The sequence below is a fragment of the Tamandua tetradactyla genome, chromosome 4, assembly GCF_023851605.1.
Source record: "Tamandua tetradactyla isolate mTamTet1 chromosome 4, mTamTet1.pri, whole genome shotgun sequence".
NCBI classification, from domain to species: Eukaryota; Metazoa; Chordata; class Mammalia; order Pilosa; family Myrmecophagidae; genus Tamandua; species Tamandua tetradactyla.
Genome location: NC_135330.1, coordinates 115,714,695 through 115,735,155, shown reverse-complemented (window position 1 = coordinate 115,735,155; position 20,461 = coordinate 115,714,695). Strand labels below are relative to the sequence as shown.

The window sequence follows — 20,461 nt, the reverse complement described above, 5'->3', positions numbered from 1 at the left end:
GTGTTGTGATCAGAAAATATGACACCACTCTTTTGAAACTGGTTGAGACTTGCTTTTGAGGTCTAGTATAGAATTAATTTTTGCAGTAGTTCACGTATATTTGAAAAGTACAGTTTTTTCAATATATGTCCTAAGATCGAGTTGTGGTAGCTAAGTTCTATGGAAAAGCTTTGCTGCCTGCAAGCACAGGACTAGCAGAGGAACTTGGAACCGCACAGATGCTTCGACAAACGTCCTGACCCCCTGACACTTTTTAGGGTCTTCCACCAAAAGGGTGAGGTTGGCGTGTCGTTTCAGCCTCAATTTGGGATATAACCTCGCTTTCAATCCTAGGAAGAACAATTTGGAAGAAATGGGACTCGTCTGGGGGCTCCTCAGCTCCCCTTCCTAAACCTTGGTTCCTACTGGGTGTAGGACACATGAAAATTTCACCTGCCAGGACTCATTAAGGCTCATGAAGCATTTGGATAGTAGGAAGTTATAGCCTGAATGGAAACATCAGTGAATACACATATACACTCAGCATAAATGAAAATACTATGGCCTACTTTCTGGGGTGCAGTCATTGTGCAGGGCAGGAGAACCCCCAGGAAAACAGGTTGCACTGGATGCGGTCAGTGGCTAATAGGTCCCTGCAGATCTGTAACATCAGCAGTGTGCCTTCATTGTCCTCTAACGACAGAATGACTCTGTCAATCTTCACACATTCGCAAAGACTTCTCAGAATGCCAGTGTGCTGGTTTGAAACTGTCCTGTACACCAGGAAAGCCACGTTCTTTGATCCTGATTCAATATTGTTGGTGGGATATTTTTCTTTCTTTTTGGGGGGTGGGTGGGTGGGATAGTTTTTTTTTAACATGGGCAGGCACTGGGAATCGAACCTTGGTCCTCGGGCATGGCAGGCAAGCACTCTTACCTGCTGAGCCACCGTGGCCCGCCCGGGTGGGATAGTTTTGATTAAGTTGTTTCCATGGAGATGTGGCCTACCCAGTTGTGGGTGGGACCTTCTGATTTGGTGGTTTCCATGGAGATGGATCTCCACCCATTCAAGGTGGGGTTGCTTACTGGAGTCCTTTAAAAGGGAACCATTTTGGTAAAAATGTCAGAGCTGACACAGACAGAGATGTTTGGAGATGCAGAAAGAAAATACCCTGGGGAAGCTGTTTGAAACCAGAAGCCAAAGGACCACCAGACACCATTCAGATGCCTTCCCAGCTGACACGGGTGTTCTGGACCTATTGGCCTTTCTTGAGTCAAGGTATCTTTCCCTGGATGCCTTAGTTTGGACATTTCTATGGCCTTAGAATGTAATAAATTCCCTTTATAAAAGTCAACCCATTTCTGGTATACCGCATTCTGGCAGCATTAACAAACCAAGATGGCCAGTTTCATCAATGAGATGAAATTATTATTTATTTGGGCATGACTGGGTAAAGCAGCAGAGATTAAGAGTACGGAAAATTTGTTTGGAGTTTCAGCCACTGACAGCAAAATGTGTGGCTGTGACTCGATTTCTTTCCTTTATTCATTTATTCAATATGCATTATAAATGAATTACTAAATTAGTTATAAAAGACTGGCATTAGGTAGCAAAATTAATTTCAATTCTATTCAATATTAGAAGAAAAAAGAAACCAACACTATCCACCGTGTGGGAAAAGTCATGGTTTCTCTCTGTGCTGTTTAAAAGGATTATGTATCCCAGAAAAGCCATGCTTTAATCCTGATCCATTTTGTGGAGGTAGCCATTTCTTTTAATCCGCATTCAGAGCTGTGGGTCAGAAACTTGATTAGATTATCTCTATGGAGATGTGACATACCCAATTGTGGATATTAACCTTCGATTAGAGGGAGATGTGACTCCATCCATTCCAGGTGGGCCTTAATTAGTTTACTGGAATCCTTTAAAAGAGGAAACATTTTGGAAAGAGCCACAGAGTTCATGCAGCCAGACACCTTTGGAAATGAAGAAGGAAAATGGCCCCAGGGGAGATTTATGAAACAAGAAGCTTGGAGAAAAAGCTAGCAGATATCACCATGTTCATCATGTGCTTTTCCAGTTGAGAGAGAAAACCTTCATCTGCCTTTCTTGAGTGAAGGTAACCTCTTGTTGGAGCTTTAATTTAGACATTTTTATAGGCTTGCTTTAATTTGGACATTTTCATGGCCTTAGAATTGTAACTTGCAATTTAATAAATTTCCCCTTACAAAAGCCATTCTGTTTCTGGTATATCACATTTCAGCAGCTTGCAAACTAGAACACTGTCTCAAGTCATTTTTTTTCATAGGCTAGAAAACAGATATAAATAAATGTAAATGGGAACAAGAATTACTGATTGCATATGTAGAATGGAATGATTTCTAAATGTTGTGTTAGTTAATTTTTTTTTAATTAATAAAAAAAAAAATCAACATGTTCTGCCCCTTCCCTCAGCCAGTTCTCCCTAATTTCACTGGCTATTATTTAGAATAAGTGGCCAGTCCTGATATTCTCAGAAGATTCAGAATAAACCTCTATTAGTGCATTTATATAAAAAAAAATGTAAATGGGAAAAATTCTCAGGGTGCAAACAAGTGTGAGGAGGCAGAATATGGAACTGAGGACTAGGAATCAGAAGCTCCAGGTTGTGAGAGTTGGGACTCAGGGTGGGGGAGAAGCGCTGGGCTTAGTTCAGTGACTCAACCTCCCTATTTAATTACAACTATGAAATTAAGTGAGCTGAATTAGGGATCCCCCTAGTTTTAACTTGGTATACTTTGTAGTATAGAAATTTATAGATTCATATCCAGCCCAAGTTTTATATCTAAAGCAAAATCTCCATTATGTCCATATTATACCTAGTTTTTAAACTGTGGATGGACCATGTAGCCAAAGGGTAGCATGGGTTTCACATCAGAAGCGGCCAGTAAATTGTGGGCTTACAAATCAAGCAAGGCAAGCACCTACTGGGCAGGAAAGAAAGCTGAAAGAAACCAGCCTAATCAACCAAGACCCAAGGAGCCAGGAGGGAAAGATGAGACCTGGGAGTTCTTCTTAAATGATCTGGAGTTCTCTGAAATCAATCTGAGCTCCTCTTAACAAGATGTAGAATGACAAAACTACTTCTTGGCATGACAGCTTACTTATGGACTTTATAGTTAGGCCTTTACTAAAACCTTCCTAAAATAAATTGTAAGCAGCACTGAATATATACAAATCACCAGGAAAGAAATAAAAACCCAGAAGAAAAGAAGACAGAGAATTAGTGAAGAACAAAATGGTGGTTTCCCTCTCTTTGTTTAAATGATTGGAAAAAAGTGAAATGCAATGACTTATTCAAGATAAAATGTAAACCATGGGTGAAAATATACATCACCAACACTGCGTACCAAGGAAACCCAGATCCATGGCGGGGCAGCAGAATAAATTTAGAGAACTAAAGGAAGAAGAAAAAACATTAAAGCTTTGAAAAGCCATTGTGTTGGTCATTCATTTATGAGGACTATTTATAACTCCCCTTCCTTAGAAACCTACAGTCAAAGTTCAAATATGCTTTCTTCTTTTCTATCTTCCCCAGCACTTCTAGAAGGTATGGTGGGTGTGGCTAGTGTGTATGTGTGTGTGTGCGCGTGCGCGTGCACATGTGAGAGAGACAGAGAGAGAAGGAGGAGGAGAAGGAGAAGAAAACACAAAAACTGGAGAGGTAATTAACAAATGAGGAAGTTGCACCCAGAGTGGAACCTCATGATTCAGGGCCTTTTCACTGATGATCGAATGAGATGGGTGGTCTCTAAAGTGAGCACCAGAATGGGCACTAACTCTGTTTAAGTTTCCCTCGATGACTATCAGGGCACTTTGTTAAACAGAGGAGAAAACACAGTCTTTAAGCAACCATTTAACATCTCGGAACTGAATTCCCAATTCCGCACTTTGGTTACAATTCCAGAACTTTAACTAGGTTTGGCCATTCAATTGGTCAATATTTAGAAAACACACCACGTGTGTGTGTACATAGGAACAAACAAACAAAAAAGACTGGAAGAATATTTTAAAATGTTAACAAGTGACAATGTGAATGATTTTTTGCTTCCTTTTTTAAGCTCCTTTCACGTTTCCAAGTCTGAGCATATATTCTTTTGTAAAATGGAAAAAATAAAACAAAACTTAAAATGACAAACCCAGATCCTGGGAAAATGCAACTTCAACCCGTGTTTCTATTTACATCCTTAATCAGATTAAGAGGCTCTTCCTTGCTCTTATCCATTCTTCTCCTTCTTTCTTTGTTCCTATGTTGTATTCCTTTGCCCCCACTGCATGTTTTCCTGCTCTCTCTTCACAGCCTGCATTTCTAATAAGAAGGAAATTGGCTGGTCTTCCTTACGCTCATGTTTCCTCTCCTAACTAGCTGCATGGAGAAAGCTCTGAAGCATGATTGCCTCCCAACTGCAGCCCAATTTGAGAGATGGGTAATTACACCAGTCTGGCTGGGAGCGTGACACCTGCTCTACACAGGCAGGGGTATGTGTGCAGCCAGGGTGCAGAGCTGCAGCGAGGATGAGGCTGCCTCTTTGCTTTGCCAGACTATAAAGAAGTGAAGTCAAGACCATGCAACAAGGATTCATTTCAGCATCCATGGCTGGAGGGAGAGGCAGAAGTGCTCAGAGTAGGTGGCCAGTAAATGTCTGCAGCAAAAAGTCTGTTTTGATTTACAACATTTAAGAAAAGATCCCTTTCATTTTAAATCTGTTACTCATGATGTGATATGGCCCATAAGTCAGGAGGCAATTTCCAAAACAGCTGATAAAGGGGAAGGTCATTCAAAGGTCATTCAATGACTGCCCCTGACCAAGTGTTGCGGAAAGCAGAATTCCTGTTTTCCCTGGGAATGGTTGCAAGTCTACTGGAGATTCTGTATTTCCCATTTTAGCCACTGGGGAAAGAAGTAAAAGGAAGAAGCCAAATGACTCCAGTGACCTGCAGGGCTATGTCATTATTTCTATCCCTGTCTCCTATGTTGATTCATTTGCTAGCCTCCTTATTTTAGAAGGAATGATTACTAATGAGGGTGCATTTGATGATCAAATTAATTAATGGCAGAGCAGGATAACTAATGATGGGATGAAGCCTTCCCTAGTTAAATTTTCTCACAGCTTTTCTTTCCCTTCCCAGAAGTGTAGAGAATTATTTTCACAATTTGAGTTCAATAATTAAGAGCCATGTGTGTGCTATTTTCTTTTTGTGAGATCTTTCTCTTTTAATGCAAAGACTCAAGGAAGATCTATGGCACAGAGAGTCAGCAAAAAGGTAATAAGATTTTTAGCAATCAGAAAGCACCCCAAGGGTAGAGAGTCCCAGGCTTGTGCTTTCAGATCACTGCAGTTCTGAAACACCACTTCAGGTGCTCAGAACTCAGGTAGTACACGTGAGAAAGTGATGGGATGTCAGAGAGAACCCCAGGGCTGCGGACGGACAGACCAGAATTGGAGTTCTGATGCTACCAGGGACAGGCTGGGCCTTGGGAAAGTCACTGGACATCTCGAGGACTCAATTTCTTATTTGAGGAGCTGGAGTAGAAGAGTGATCTGGAGTTGTCATGAGGGCAAAGTGAGATGAACAAAGTGAAGAAGCTTTTGTGAGTTAACGGTAGAGACAGGGCCCTCCTGTTTCAGGGGTGTGGGGGCCCACAGGTCACACCAGGAACAGAAATCTGAATCTGGATTTGCCAGACTTACTCTGCAAACCCAGAGGCTTTTGTTAAAAATCTACATTCCTTTCTATCTTCATCTGTAATACTGTCATCACAGACATTTACTATATAGGAATCACATTAATGATAGTTGGCATTTGCATGATAGCTTTCAAAATGTGCTCACATACATGATCGCTTTTTTTTTCTTCTTTGTATGCTGTATGGTGGGGGTCACATTTCATTCTTTTTCCATGTGAGGATCCTGTTATTGCAGCACCACTGCTGAATTTTTATTTGGTTTTTCGTTTGTTTGTTTGTTTACTTGGGAATGCATGGGCCAGGAATTGAACCGAGGTTTCCTGCAAGGCAGGTGATACTTCTACCATTGAACTACGCTTGCAGCCCCCACAATCACATTTTATTATAACAAACCCTTACTGAGGGTGGCAGGCAAGCCTCATTCTCCAGATAAAGAACCTGAGGTTCAGAAAGACTGACTTCCACAAAGTTGTACAGTAAACAGACAGTCAAGCTGGAGTCACGTCTTCCTTCTACTAGTTCAGTGTTTCCATTTTATTGTGCAAAAGCTTGGCATCCCTTGGGTCTAGGAAAAGAGCAAGATACCCAGCAGACCACTGTCTTTTGAAACTGCTCAAAAACCAAGGGAGGTTTCCTTGCCATAATCTTTACTTTTGGTCTTTGTATCCTAAGTCTAGGGTCAAACGGGAAACTTCTTTGAAAAGGCCCAAACTCTTTAACGGGTGTCAGTGTGATCATTTCAAACACAGAGGGCTTTGCAATATAGAAGTCTGGGTCAGGAACTGGAGAATTGGCTTCTAGTTCTGGTTCCAAGCATGCCCAACAATTCATTCAAGAGTTTCACACTTAAGTGGTATACGTACTTTCTTCAGATGTGCCAGGGAATACAACCTGCAAATGTTAGAAGATGCACATGCTGCCAGCAGGAACTCCACAAATGACTTAAGGCAATCACTGAAGGATGACCTTGAATTATCAGTGAGCTGCTACTATAATGCGCCATCCCAGGGCTGGTGACTGGAGAATGGGTTGATAAAATTACAAACTCTGGGGTAGTTAAATGAAAAGAAAAGAGGGCCCCAAACTAAGCAGCTCTTGTGAACTTTGATGTTCAGTCAATGAACCTTTGTAAAGTATCTGAGAGATGCATGTGTTTTTAAATTTTTTTCTGATTTTATTAAAATGTCAGTGCCTTTAGTATGAATGTGGGAATTGTGCTCACTGTTTCCTACTGAGAAAGAAAACTTCATCTGGGTAGATGAAATAGAATCAAATAAGCATGATGTTTATCTCTGCAGCCATTCCTAGCACAGACTACAGATTTTTATGTGCATGCACAGTTTTGAACTTTCTAAAACTAAAGGTTTTACTACTTGTACATTAAAGTTTAAAAAGTCCCTTTCTTTCACTGTAATAATGTCATTTTCTTGCTCTATCTAGTAATGCTGAACTATTTTTTGCACTTATGTATAATGATTTTATACACTAAAGATATACCATTAAAAGCTTCTTCCTGAGATGAGTCTACAGATTATCACTTATATGCTATTTCTTCCTTCCAACTGAACATTTTTGAGGTTCATGCACCCTACTTGGAAGGAAGATCCTCTTATTAAGTTATATTGCAACTTAAATTTCAAGCAAATCATTATTGATTCTTTCAAATTTCACATCTGGTCCATTTATCAAAATATTTCATAAGAGCTCTTAGAATATAATTCATTGTTATGAAAGTGAATTTCTTTTTCTAGAGAGATTTCAATTTTCTCTTTTTCTTATTCTTCTATGCTTGTATCATTTTCTCTTTTATCTTACTTTTTGCACATGATAGAGTGAGAACTGTTTGTTCTCCCCACTGCACCTTCTATTATCTCTGCATATCCTTCTCCATCTGGAACAGTTTCTACTTTTCCTCGCTGCATATCCATTTGAGCTTAGGCAAACTCTCCTCCACATCATCAGTCTTTTCTCCTTTCCCTGCCTCATTCTCTCTTCTAGAAAAGGAAATGGAAATACAGTAGAGAACAAGTTAACTATTTCTCTACCTATAATACACATTTCAATCATGTGCTGGTTTGAATCTACTATGTACCCCAGAAAAGCCATGTTTTAATCCTGATCCAACCTTGTAGGAGCAGTCATTTCTATTAATCCTGATTCAATACTGTCGGTTGGAATCCTTTGATTAGATTTTCTCCAGGGAGATCTGATACACCCAATTGTGGGTATTAGCTTTCATTAGATGGAGATGTGACTCCACCCATTCCAAGTGGGTCTTGATTAGCTTATTGGAATCCTTTAAAAGAGGAAACATTTTGGAGAGAGACAGAAATGACAGAGCCTAGAGAAATGACAGAAAGGACAGAGTCTAGAGAAATGACAGATGCCTCAGAGCTGACAGAAACTTCACAGGAGAGCTGACAAACATGCAGACATGTGGAGAACAGAGACCCGGACATTTGGAGACGCTTGGAGACCAGCAGACATTGCCATGAGATGTTAAGCAAGCCAGAACCTGGAGGGGGCCAAGGGATGCCAAGAGATGAAAGCCAGCCCTGGAAAAGCAAAGCGAGGAACCCCCACAGGAACAGAGGCTGAAAGCAACGGAGCCCAGGAGCAAGGGACCAGCATGCCTTCCCAGCTGACAGAGGTGCTGCAGATGCATCAGCCTTCCTTGAATTAAGGTATATGTTCCTGGATCTCTTACTTTGGACACTTTCACCTCCTTAGAACTGTAAACTTGTAACTTATTAAATTCCCCCTTTAAATGCAGTTCCAGCTCTGGTATATATCACATTCCAGTAGCTTCCAAACTAACACAAGTCCCTTTCTGTCATCTTTTCCTGGCTATTTGTCTGCCATCCCTCTCTAAAACTGTTGTGATTTGTGCATTTGCCTCCTCATCCTGAAGTAGCCAAAATAGGCTGCTTTAAGTCCCACATTCCTTCCTCTTAGACATTCATAAAATTGGTTGGCTATTCTTTCTATTCCCATATGATTCTGGACAGCCGAAATAATTTGCAATACCCTTTCTTTCTTTGATTCTTGCAGCAACATGCTCACCAAGAACACGAGGGCTGAACAGAGTTAAAACTTCCTAAAACGGGTTTCTGTTGAATATGTCTTACACCGTACATATGTTTTTCTTTCCTTTCTCTAGAGACTCAATTAAAATGTCTGTCGATGAATAAACCTACAAGAGCAAAGAGAATGGCAAGGGAGTTTTTTAGTGTATATCAGATTCCGGAATTTGTGGGATCCCCAATTCTCCTTGAAATGGAGCCTGATAGTCAATGAGACCAGCCCTGATGCTCCTAACTCTTAGTCGAACACGGCATGGAAGAAAGACTCAGCAAGTCGGGGAGATCAAGACACCCAGCAGTAAGGAAACAACACATCTCTCTAGAAAAGTAAACCAGACCCTTTTCTCCTAAACATAAACAGACTACCAAGCATCACCATACACATGAAGAAACCTACAGCATAAAACAGACAGAAGGAAATAGTTAAGCCAAACAACCAATCCTGGCATAAATGGCAATGATACAAGAAACAAAAGAAAACTAAAAAATTCTAACTGGTATATTCAAAAGAGACTTGAGAAGCTTAGCAACTGTAAAATAAGAATAACATTGCATGAAGACATGATAATGAGAGAACAAAATAAACATTTGAAAATAAAATAATTATCAAATAGAAATATCAAGGGAAAGACTAAAAGATAGTTAAAAGAGAAAATATGAGAAAAGGATAAGGGGCATAGGTCTATTATTTGATGGATGGGTATTTCAGAAAGAAATAAAGGAGAAAATGGAAGTGAAAAATTATCAAGAAGAAACCTGTTGTAAACTCCTGCTACATTGTTTGCGTTTTGTCTGCCATACAGGTCTCCAGTTCTCTCTTACCCTTCCTTTAAAGTCTGCATAGACCATTGGTCCTACCAAGTTGTCTAAAATTTCACAAATTTCAGGGACAAGTTTTGTTTTTTTAAAGCAGTTTTATTGAGATATATTCACATACCATACAATCCATCCAAAGTCTACAATCCATGGCTCACAGTATATTCACAGAGTTGTATATTCATCACCACAATTTTAGAACATTTTCATGTTTTAAAACTGAAAGAGAAAAACTCCCTACCCCTTGATACCCCTTATTAATTGACACCTAGTATTTGTGTGGTACCTTTGTTGCAACCAATGGAAGATATGAAAATATTATTGTTAACTACAGTCCACAGTTTGCATTAAATGAAGGTTTTCCCATATTCCACCTTATTGTTAACACCTTGTAATAGTGATACACATTTATTCTAGTTCATAAAAGAATATTTCTATATTTACACAATTAATCACAGGCAACATTCATGACAGGGTTCGCTGTGTTATATAGTTCCATGTTTTGTTCTCTAGCTTTCCTTCTAGTGACATACAAGACCCTAAACTTCCCTTTCAATCACATTCACACGCATAATTCAGTGACGTTAATTACACTCACAATAATGTACTACCATCACCTTTATCCATTTCCAGACATTCATAATAAACAATTAAAATGAAGCATCAGCTCTCCATTCTCTACCCTTGTTCTAACTCCTGATTACCTATATTCTAGACTTTTAACTTAGTGAGTTTTCTTTTTATAATTAGACCATTTTAATGAGAACATACAATATTTGTCCTTTTGTGTCTGGCTTATTACACTTAACATAATGTCCTCAAGGTTTATCCATGTTGTCACATACATCAGGACTTTATTCCTCCTTATAGCTGAATAATAGTCTATCATATGTATATATGACATTTGGTTCATCTATTCATCAGTTGATGGGTGCTTGGTTTGCTTGCATCTGTTGGGAAGTGTGAATAATGCTGCCATGAACATCATGTGCAAATATCTGTTTGCATTCCTGCTTTCAGTTCTTCTGAGTAGTAGCGGATTGCTGAATCATATGGCAATTTGATAGCTAACTTCCCGAGGAACCGCCAAACTGCCAGCCGTGAATGAGTGCTCCTATTTCTCCACATCCTCTTCCACACTTGTAGTTTTCTGTTTTTTTTTTTTAAATAGTGGCCATTTTAGTAGGTATGAAATGATATCTTGTGGGCTTGATTTGCGTTTTTCTAGTAGCTAGTGATGTTGAGCATCTTTTCACGTGCTCTTTAGCCATTTGTATTTCTTCTTTGGAAAAAGTTTATTCAAGAATTTGACCCATTTTTTGATTGGGTTGTCTTTTCATTGTTGCACTGTAGGATTTCTTTATATATTCTGGATATTAACCCCTGTGGTAGTTAAGTTCAGGGGTCGACTTTGCCAGGTGATGATGACCTGTTGTTCTGTTTCTGTTGCCTTAAATCACCAGTATGTGAAATTCATCTGTGGCTAATCTGCGTTCAGAAAAGGGGAGTGCCTTACACAATGACTGCTGTTTAATTTAATTTGCTAGAGGCTTAAAAGAGAGCTGGGAAGAGAACTCAGCAACTCAGCAGCTCAGCACACCTCATCTCAGCACTTGCAGCTGAGCTCAGACATTTGGAGATGTGGAAAGAAATTGCCCGGGAAAAGCCGTTGGAACCCAGAAGCCAGGAAAGAAGGCCAGCAGGTATCACTGAGTGCCTTCCTATGTAACAGAGAACCTCAGATGAAAGTTACAACCTTTCCTCTGAGGAACTACAATTTTTTAACTAAGTAAATCCACTTATTAAAAGCCAATCTGGGCAGGCGATGGTGACACAGTGGCAGAGTTCTTGCCTGCCATGCTGCCATGCTGGAGACTCAGGTCCAATTCCCAGTGCCTGCCCATGCAAAAAAAAAAAAAAAAAAGCCAAACCATCTCTGGTGTGTTGAATTCTGGCAGCTTCCACAGACGAAAACAACCCCTTTTGGTTATGTGGTTTCCAAATGTTTTCTCCCATTAAGAAGGCTGCCTTTTCATTTTCTTAACAAAGTCCTTGAAGCACAAAAGTATCTAATTTTGAGGAGGTCCCATTTTTTCTTTATTCCTCATGCTTTTGGTGTAAAGTCTAAGAAACCAAAAGATCTTAAAGATGCTTCCTGATACTTTCTTCTAGGAGTTTTATGTACCTGGTGCTACTGTTCAAGTCTTTGATCCATTTTTAATTAATTTTTTTTATAAGGTTGTGAGATAGGGGTCATCTTTCATTCTTTTGGATAAGGATATTCAGTTTTTCCAGGTCATTTGTTAAAGAGACTGTTCTGTCCCAGTTGAGTGGACTTATTCTTGTAAAAATTCAGTTGAACATAGATGTGAGGGTCAATCTCTGAACTCTCAGTTCAATTCCATTGGTCAATGTCTATCTTTATGCCAGTATCATGCTGTTTGACCACTACTGATTTTTGCATATTGATCATGTATCCTGCCACTTTGCTGAACTCATTTATTGTCTCTAGTAGCTTTGTTGTAGAAACATGTCATCGGCAAATAGGAAGAGTTTTACTTTTTCCTTTCTGATTTGTACGCCTTTTCTTTTTCTTGCCTAACTGCTCAAGCTAGAACTTCTAGCACAATGCTGAATAACAGTAGTGACAATGGGCATCCTTGTCTTCTTTCAAATCTTAGAGGGAAAGTTATCAGTCTGTCACCATTTAGTAAGAGGTTAGCTGTGGTTTTTTCATATATACTGTATTAGTTAAGGTTCTCTAGAAAAACAGAACCAACGGGAGATATCTGTAAATATGAAGTTTATAAAATTGTCTCATGCAACTGTGGGGATGCATGAGTCTAAAATCCGTAGGGTAGTGGCAATTCTGTTGAACTCTACAGGAGAGGCTGGTGAGCTGAAGAAGTGAAAATTCTCTCCTCCCCCTTGGAAGTCTTCAACTGATTGTATTAAACCCAACTGACTTGATTCTCTCATTGCTGAAGACACAACCTTAGTTGATTGTAGATGTAATCAGTCCCAGATGCAATCAATTGACTGATGACTTAATAAACCAGCCATCCGGTTTATTAACCAGCCACAAAATATCCTTGCAGTAACAGTTAGCCCAGTGCTTACCTGACAAGACAGCTGGGCACCATCACTTGGCCAAGTTGACACCTCAGACTAACCATTAAATATGCCCTTTAATATACTGAGAAAGTTTCTTTCTATTCCTCTCTTTCAAAGTATTTTATCAGAAAGAATGGTAGATTTTGTCAGATGCTTTTCTGTGTCAATTGAGATGGTCATATGGTTTTTAATTTTCAATTTGTTAACGTGATGCATTACATTAATTGATTTTCTTGTATTGAGCCATATTTGCATACCTGGGATAAACCTACTCGATCATGGTGTATAATTTTTTTTAATGTCCTGTTGAATTCAATTTACAAGTGGTTTCTTGAGGATTCTGGCATCAACATTCATTAGAGAAATGGGTCTGTAATTTTGCTTTCTTGTAGTATACCATCTGGTTGGTATTAGGGTGATGTCGGCTTCATAGAATGAATTAGGTTGTGTTCCCTCTTCTTTTGGAAGAGTTTGCACAGGATTGGTATTAATTCTTCTTGGAATAATTGGTGGAATTCACCTGCGATGTCTTTTGGTCCTGGGCTTTCCTCCGTAAGAGGTTCTTCATGACTGACTTAATACTTTTCATTGGTCTGTTGAGGTCTTCTATTTCTACTAGAGTCAGTGTAGGTTGTTAGTATGTTTCTTGGAATTTGTCTTTTTCATGTAAGTTGTTTAATTTGTTGGCATCTGTTGTTCATAGTATCCTTTTATGTTCCATTTTAGTTCTGTGGGGTCAGTAGTAATGTCCCCCCTTCTCATTTGTGATTTTATTTATTTGTATCTTCTCTTTTTTTTTTTCTTTTCAGTCTGGCTAAGTGCTTGTCAATTTTATTGATCTCAAGGAACAGCTTTTGGTTTTGTCAATTCTTTATTGTTTTTATCCTTCTTAATTTCATTTATTTCAGCCCTCATCTTTATTATTTATTTCCTTACTGCTCTGGGATTAGTTTGCCATTCTTTTCCTAGTTCCTCCAGGCGTTCAATTAGGTCTTTGATTTTAGCCTCTTTTATTTTTTTCTTTTTTGCATTTCTGGTCCAGGAAACTTCTTCTATTTTAATGTAGGCATTCAGGGCTATACGTTTCCCTTTCAGCAATGCTTTCACTTTATCCCATAAATTTTGATATGTTGTGTCCTACTTTTCATTCGTCTCCAGATATTTACTGATTTCTTTTGTCATTTCTTCTTTGACCTACTCATTGTTCAAGATTGTGAGTTTGGCCTGTATGTATTAGTGTATTTTCCATTTCTCCACATATTATTGATTTCCAGCTTCATTACATTATGGTCAGGGATAGTGCTTTATATAATTTCAATCTTTTAAAATTTATTTAGACTTGTTTTATGAACCAACATGTGGTCTACCCTGGAGAATGATCCAAGAGTCCTTGAGAAGAATGTATATTCTTCTTTTTGATGTGCAATGGTCTGTATATGTCTGTTAGGTCCAGTTAACTCATCATATTATTCAAGTTCTCTGTTTCCTTATTGATCTTCTGCCTAAATGTTCCATCTACTGATGAGAGTGACACACTGAAATCTCCAAACTATTATTATAGAGAAATGTATTTCTTCCTTCAGCTTTGCCATTGCTTGTCTCATATATTTTTGAGGCATCCTGGTTGGGGTGCATAAATATTTATGATTGCTATTTCTTCTTGGTGGGTTGCCCCTTTTATTAATGTATTGTGTCCTTTTTTATTTCTTATAAAGGTTTTACACTTTAAAGTCTACTGTCTGATTTTATTATAGTTACCTCTGTTTTTCTATGATTACTGTTTGCATGTAATATCTTTTTCCAACCTTTTACTTTCAACTTATTTGTGTCCTTGGGTTTAAGATGCATCTTTTGTAGGCAGCATATAGACAGATCATATATTTTAGTCTATTCTGCCAGTCTGTGTCTCTTAATTGGATCATTTAATCCATTAACATCCAGTGATATTACTGCATAGGCAGTATTTACTTTAACAATTTTATTCTTTCATGTCATATTTTATTTTTCTTTCTCTTTTTGACTTTTTAGTTACCCTTACTGATAATCTTCAGTATCTCTCCTCCAAACCTCTCTCTTTCTTTTCCTTTCAGCCTGTAGAACTCCCTTTCGTATTTCTTGTAGGGAAGGTCAATCTTTGTTGCTGAACTCTGTTTCTATTTATCTGTGACTATTTTAAACTCTCTCTCATATTTGAGGGACAGTTTTGCAAAATAAAGTGTTCTTGACTGGCAGTTTTTCTCATGCAGTACCTTAAATATATCATACAACTGCCTTCTTGCCCCCACGGTTTCTGATGAGAAATTGGCACTTAGCCTTAATGTGTTTCCCTTGTAGTGATGAATTGCTTTTATCTTGCTGCTTTCAGGATTCTTTTCTTATCTTTGGCATTGACATTCTGATTTGTATGTGGCTCTAAGTTGGTCTATCAGGATTTATTGTTTGTAATACATTGCATTCTTAAACATGTATATTTATAACTTCATAAGAGTTGGGAAATTTCCAACCATTATTTCTTCAAATATTCTTTCTGCCCCTTTTCCCTTTGCTTCTCCTTCACGGACAACCATGATGAGTATGTTTACACACTTTGTGCTGTCATTCAAGTCCCTGAGATTCTGCTCACTTTTTCCCATTCTTTTCTCTGTCTGATATTCTGTTGTAAGATTTGGCCCGTCCTGTCTTCTAGCTTGGTGGTTCTTTCTTCTGCCTATTCAAATCTGCTGTTATATACCTCTAGCGTATTTTAAATATCTTTTATTGTTTCTTTCATGCCCATCATTTCTGCTATGTTTCTTTTTATGTTTTCAAATTCTTCTTTTTGTGGTCACACAGTGTCTTCTTAATATCCTTTATTTCTTTAGCCACATTTTCCTTCATCTCCTTCAGTTGATTTAGGAGATTTGTTTGAAAATCTTCTATTAGTTTTTCCAAATTCTGTGTCTTCTCTGAAGTTTTAATTTGTTCCTCTGACTTGGCCATAATTCTTGTTTCTTTGTATGACATGTAATTTTCTAAGCATTTTATTATCTTGATGGGTTTACTCTGGAGGTCAGGTTTTCTCTCTTGCCAAGGGTTTTCTTACTGATTTGCCTTGTGCTAAGCCAATTCTTTGACACTTCGTTCAATATAGACCTTTAGAATACTTTGAGTTTAACTGATCAAATATTCTCAGCTCTTATTCATCTGATTCTTGCCCTGGATATATGGTACAATTTTTGAGATTGTACTCTTTGTGCTATTTTTTCATCCCCAGGAGAAAGCTTCCCTTCACCTATTTGTCTATTTGTCTTCCAGAAATGCTGATCTGATTTATTTGCTTTCAATTTGCTTCTATAACTTTTTTAAATACTTCTTTCATTATTTCTAGGTGCTTTTGCCTGGAGGTTAAATTCTGGGAGGAGGGTTACCCCAGAGAGGACTAAGTCAGTATTTCCCAGTCAAAACAGGGACAGGGACCCACGAAGGGAGTATTGACTGGTCCCAAAGTGTCCTGGGTAGGAGTACTGGGAAGATGCCAAACGTATCTTTAATAGCTCCGGGAATCTGTGCTTTCTTGGCCTGCCCAGCAGAGAGCACCCTTCAACCAACTGCTCCACACAGTCCTAAGGTGATACCAACTCCACCCCTGTCAGTATATGGTTGAAACAGCAGTCGCCAGCCATTTCTGTATTGGGAGGGTTGAAACCCTAGCACACAGCTGGGACACAGCGATCTGAATTCACTAATTAAAAGCCACATTGGTGTGGGGCTCCCCACTCCCAGTCTTTACTTGGGGAAGAGCTGCCATTCAGCAAACTATGCCCTGGAGCCCCAAGAAGGGACTGTGTTTCTAAACTCCCCCCTGCTTCTGCCCCAATGAGAACAGGGTTGAAGCAGAGGTTGCCGGCTGCTTTTTGTCCCAGGATGGCTGAAACTGTAGCTGCTTCAGAGTCAGAACCCAGCATTCCAAATTCTCTGATCCAAAACTGCGACCACTGCTCAGCCACGATTCTCCACCACCACTACCCGCCGGCCCCACATACCCTTTTTGGAGAAGAGGCTTTTATTTCCGGTGAGGGACAGGATCCTGGGCAGCCTGCCACAAAAGTGGGGGATGGGCACCAGTCTCTGACATAACCATCGTTAGTGAAACACAGTTTTATGATCAGCAGCTTATTATGGTGGCCTATAGTTTTCTCAATTTTCGTCAGGTCTGTTCGAATTTACACAAGAGTCTGCAAAAATTTCTGATGTTTAAATTAGTTATTTAAAAATAAGACACACTGACCTAGTCTTACAAATGAGAATTTAAAAATTGCTTAAATTTCATTGCGGTTAAAACATAATGAGATACCACTGCATACCTATTAGAGTAGAAAACAAAACAAAATACAACAAACTGCTGACCGGTAAGGGCGCAGAGCAAGTGGAAATCTCAGAGTGCTGACGGAGGGCGAAATACAAGGACGCTTCAAGAAACAGTTTGGCCGTTTCTTAAAAAGTTAATACTACTTACTCCATGACCTAGAAAACCTACCTCTAGGTATTTGTCCAAGAAAAATGAAAAAAAATGTCCAAATAGAAACCTGTAAGTCAATGTTTGTAGTAGATTTATTCATAATCACCCCAAACTGGAAACCACTCAAATATCCACTAACTGGTGACTAGATTAATGAACTGTGGTAATTCCCTACATCACAACACTACCCAGCCTAAAAAGGAACGAACTATTGATGCATACAATGTGGATGAATCTCAAATCCATTATGCCAAGTGAAAGAAGCCAAACCCAATAGGTCATATACTGTTTGACAGAATAGTCTGGAAAAAGGCAAAATTACATCTGGTTGCTGAGGGTGGGGAAGCAGGTGAGGCTGACTAAACGAGGATGATGGAATTTTTCAACACACTGATTGTGGTAGTGGTGTTCACAAGATTGTATAGATTTGGTAAAGCTCATAAGACTGTAAACCTACAGAATATATTTTACTGTATGTGAATTTTACCTCAGTCAACCTAACAAAAAAATTTTCAGTGTGGTAACCTGAAGATACATAAAAGGCCAAAAATATATATGTTCTTTACTTGTATTAAAGATACGAATGAAAGCTAAGGACCTCATTACCTGCTGTGGTACAGAGAGGTCAGCTTCATTGCCGGCTGAAGGTCAGGTAAAAGGTACCAGGTTACCATGGCTACAAGTCATTATTTCCCTTTGTGTGAAGTGCCAATATTAAATAGTGACTCGTGTAATGCAGGAGCAAACTCAGAAACATCTAGACAAAGTCACCCAAGGGTTTTTTCAGTTTGGGGAACACTGCCCATCATGTTTTTTTCATGAATACCTGTAGAAACTGTGGGATGTCAGTGAAGATTCCTTAAGGGAATCAAATAAGGAGTAGACCCTTTGGCTCACTTGAACACAAATTATAAAAATTATTGTAAAAATTATCGGCTAGCTCCAAGGCCATGAAGCCCCTTTCTTTTCTTTATTAAGGAAATAACCTCCTAAACATAGACCAATTGCTAAAGTGATGATATATGGGAGGCTAAGCCCGTCTCTAGCCATTGACATTCACACGAGACAGTGATTTTCCAAGTTACAAAATGTACAGATGAAAATAGATTTTAAAATCAGGAGAATTCTTTGTGATGGGACTCAAATTAGGAAGTTGTGTAACTTTAAGGTAGAAATCTGACTCTGAAAGCACACCTACTGTAAACCATAGAAAGTCAATTTCCTACTGACAAGGAAATTCTTTAATGGCACGAGAAGCTCAAAGACCCCACCACTTCCTTCAGGTATCCCTGGGGGTGGTTTGCACACTCTGCTCCTTCGTGGGCCAGCTGCAAGCTTCCTTGGCACACCTGGGGTGACATCCCCTGTCCCCACCCCACCCTCATAGACTTCTTCATTGCTCAGGATCTTACTCTCATGTCCTCCGACTTAGATTTGAATCTTCAATGATTGTTGAAGGCTTTATCTACTTTTTAAAAATATATATATTTTCAGAAATCATCACACAATCAGCCCATCCACAGTGTACAGTTAGTGGCTCACAATGCCATCACATAGTTGTGTATTCATCACCATGATCATTTTTAGAACATTTGCATCACACCAGAAAAAGAAGGAAAAAGAAAAAAGAAAAAAACTCACACAGACCCCTTACTCTCCCTCTCATTGACCACTAGTATTTCAATCTACCGAACTTTTTCTTGTCCCTTATCTGTGCCACCCCATTATTTATTTATTTATTTTTCCTCATTTTTAAACTCATCTGTCCATTCCCTGGATAAAAGGAGCATCAGACATAAGGTTTTCACAATCACATGGTAACATTGTAAACACTATATTGTTACATGATCAGCTTCAAGAATCAAGGCTACTGGAACACAGCTCAACAGTTTCAGCTACTTTCCTTCAGACACGCCAATACACCATAAACTAAAAAGGGATATCTATATAATGCCTAAGAATAATCTCATGATAACCTCTCGACTTGGTTTGAAATCTCTCAGCCACTGAAACCATTATTTTGTCTCATTTCTCTTTTCCCTCTTTTGGTCAAGAAGGTTTTCTCAATCCCATGATGCTGGATCCTGGCTCATCCCAGGAGTTCTGTTCCACATTGCCAAGGAAATTTACGCATGGGGGTAGGGCAGTGAGTTCACCTGCTGAGTTGGCTTAGAGAGAGAGGCCACATCTGAGGAACAAAAGAGGTTCTCTGGGGGTGACTGTTAGGCATAATTATCAGTAGACTTAGCTTCTCCTTTGCAGGAATACGTTTCATGGGGTCGAACTCCATGATCAAGGGCTCAGTCTATTGCATTGTTGTCTCCAGTGCTTGAAAGAATATCAGGAATTCCCCAGATGGGGAAGTTCAATATTTCCTCCTTTCTTCCCAGGCCCCCAAGGGGACTATGAAAATACTTTATTCTCTGCCCAAATTATTTGTCTTTTAAAGCAAGTGAGATGATGTTTTGGGGAAGAAAAGGGGGGCTGCTGCATGGGTGGACACTGGTCTGGTGTCACAATCTTTGGGGAAATGGACAGCCTCTCCTCTTGGCAGGGTCTTCACAGACACCCACTGCTGGCCATACGGACAACTCCAGGGTCCCCACACCACAGCAGCTGCTACATTGATTTCTAAGTGCAGGGACTGGGCAATGACTAAAATGACATTTTCCTGGCTGGCTCTGACCCCTGAATCTCGCTGATTTTTCTAACACACACTGTGAATATCAACCAGTTGGGACTCAAAGCCAAGACTTAAAAATGGCTTTAAAATGACAGGAGATGTTTAAGACATAATTTCTGTTGCATCGGTCATTAACTTGTTCACATTCCAATCTGTGATTCCTTTTATTTCCCTTCCTCTCAAGTGCTTTTCCCTGCTTGGCAAATGTTTCTGTAACAGTAACTTTTAATCATTAAGACATTTTTGTAGGCAATTCAGGCTTAGAGAGCAGTCAATATGGAAGGGGAAGTTTACCAAAAAATCCTATTCACTATTTATTTTAATTTCCTACAGCCCTACCTATAATTTCCCTTTTTTTAAGTACAAACAGTCCTTTTGCAGAAAATATTGGTGGGATTTATATTTTCAGGGGGATAACAAAAAAATAGACTAATGAGTGATAATACTTTAGAGAAAATATTTTTCTAAGAAAATTCAAAGACCCAAACGTCTTAAGAATTCATGTTTTATCTGATTGTCTTCAGATTCAAATCCAGCTTATGACTCTCTGATTCTACTC

General features: G+C 39.1%; 1 protein-coding gene and 1 long non-coding RNA gene across 9 annotated transcripts in view; one reads left to right on the top strand and one right to left on the bottom strand.

Annotated features, from left to right (window-relative positions):
- The window catches only part of ENOX1 (ecto-NOX disulfide-thiol exchanger 1), a 311,721-nt gene that overhangs the window by 74,207 nt on the left and 217,053 nt on the right, over positions 1-20,461 (bottom strand). The gene's annotated exons all lie outside the window — the stretch shown is intronic.
- Positions 1-20,461, top strand: part of LOC143681360 (uncharacterized) — an 86,924-nt gene that overhangs the window by 47,269 nt on the left and 19,194 nt on the right. The gene's annotated exons all lie outside the window — the stretch shown is intronic.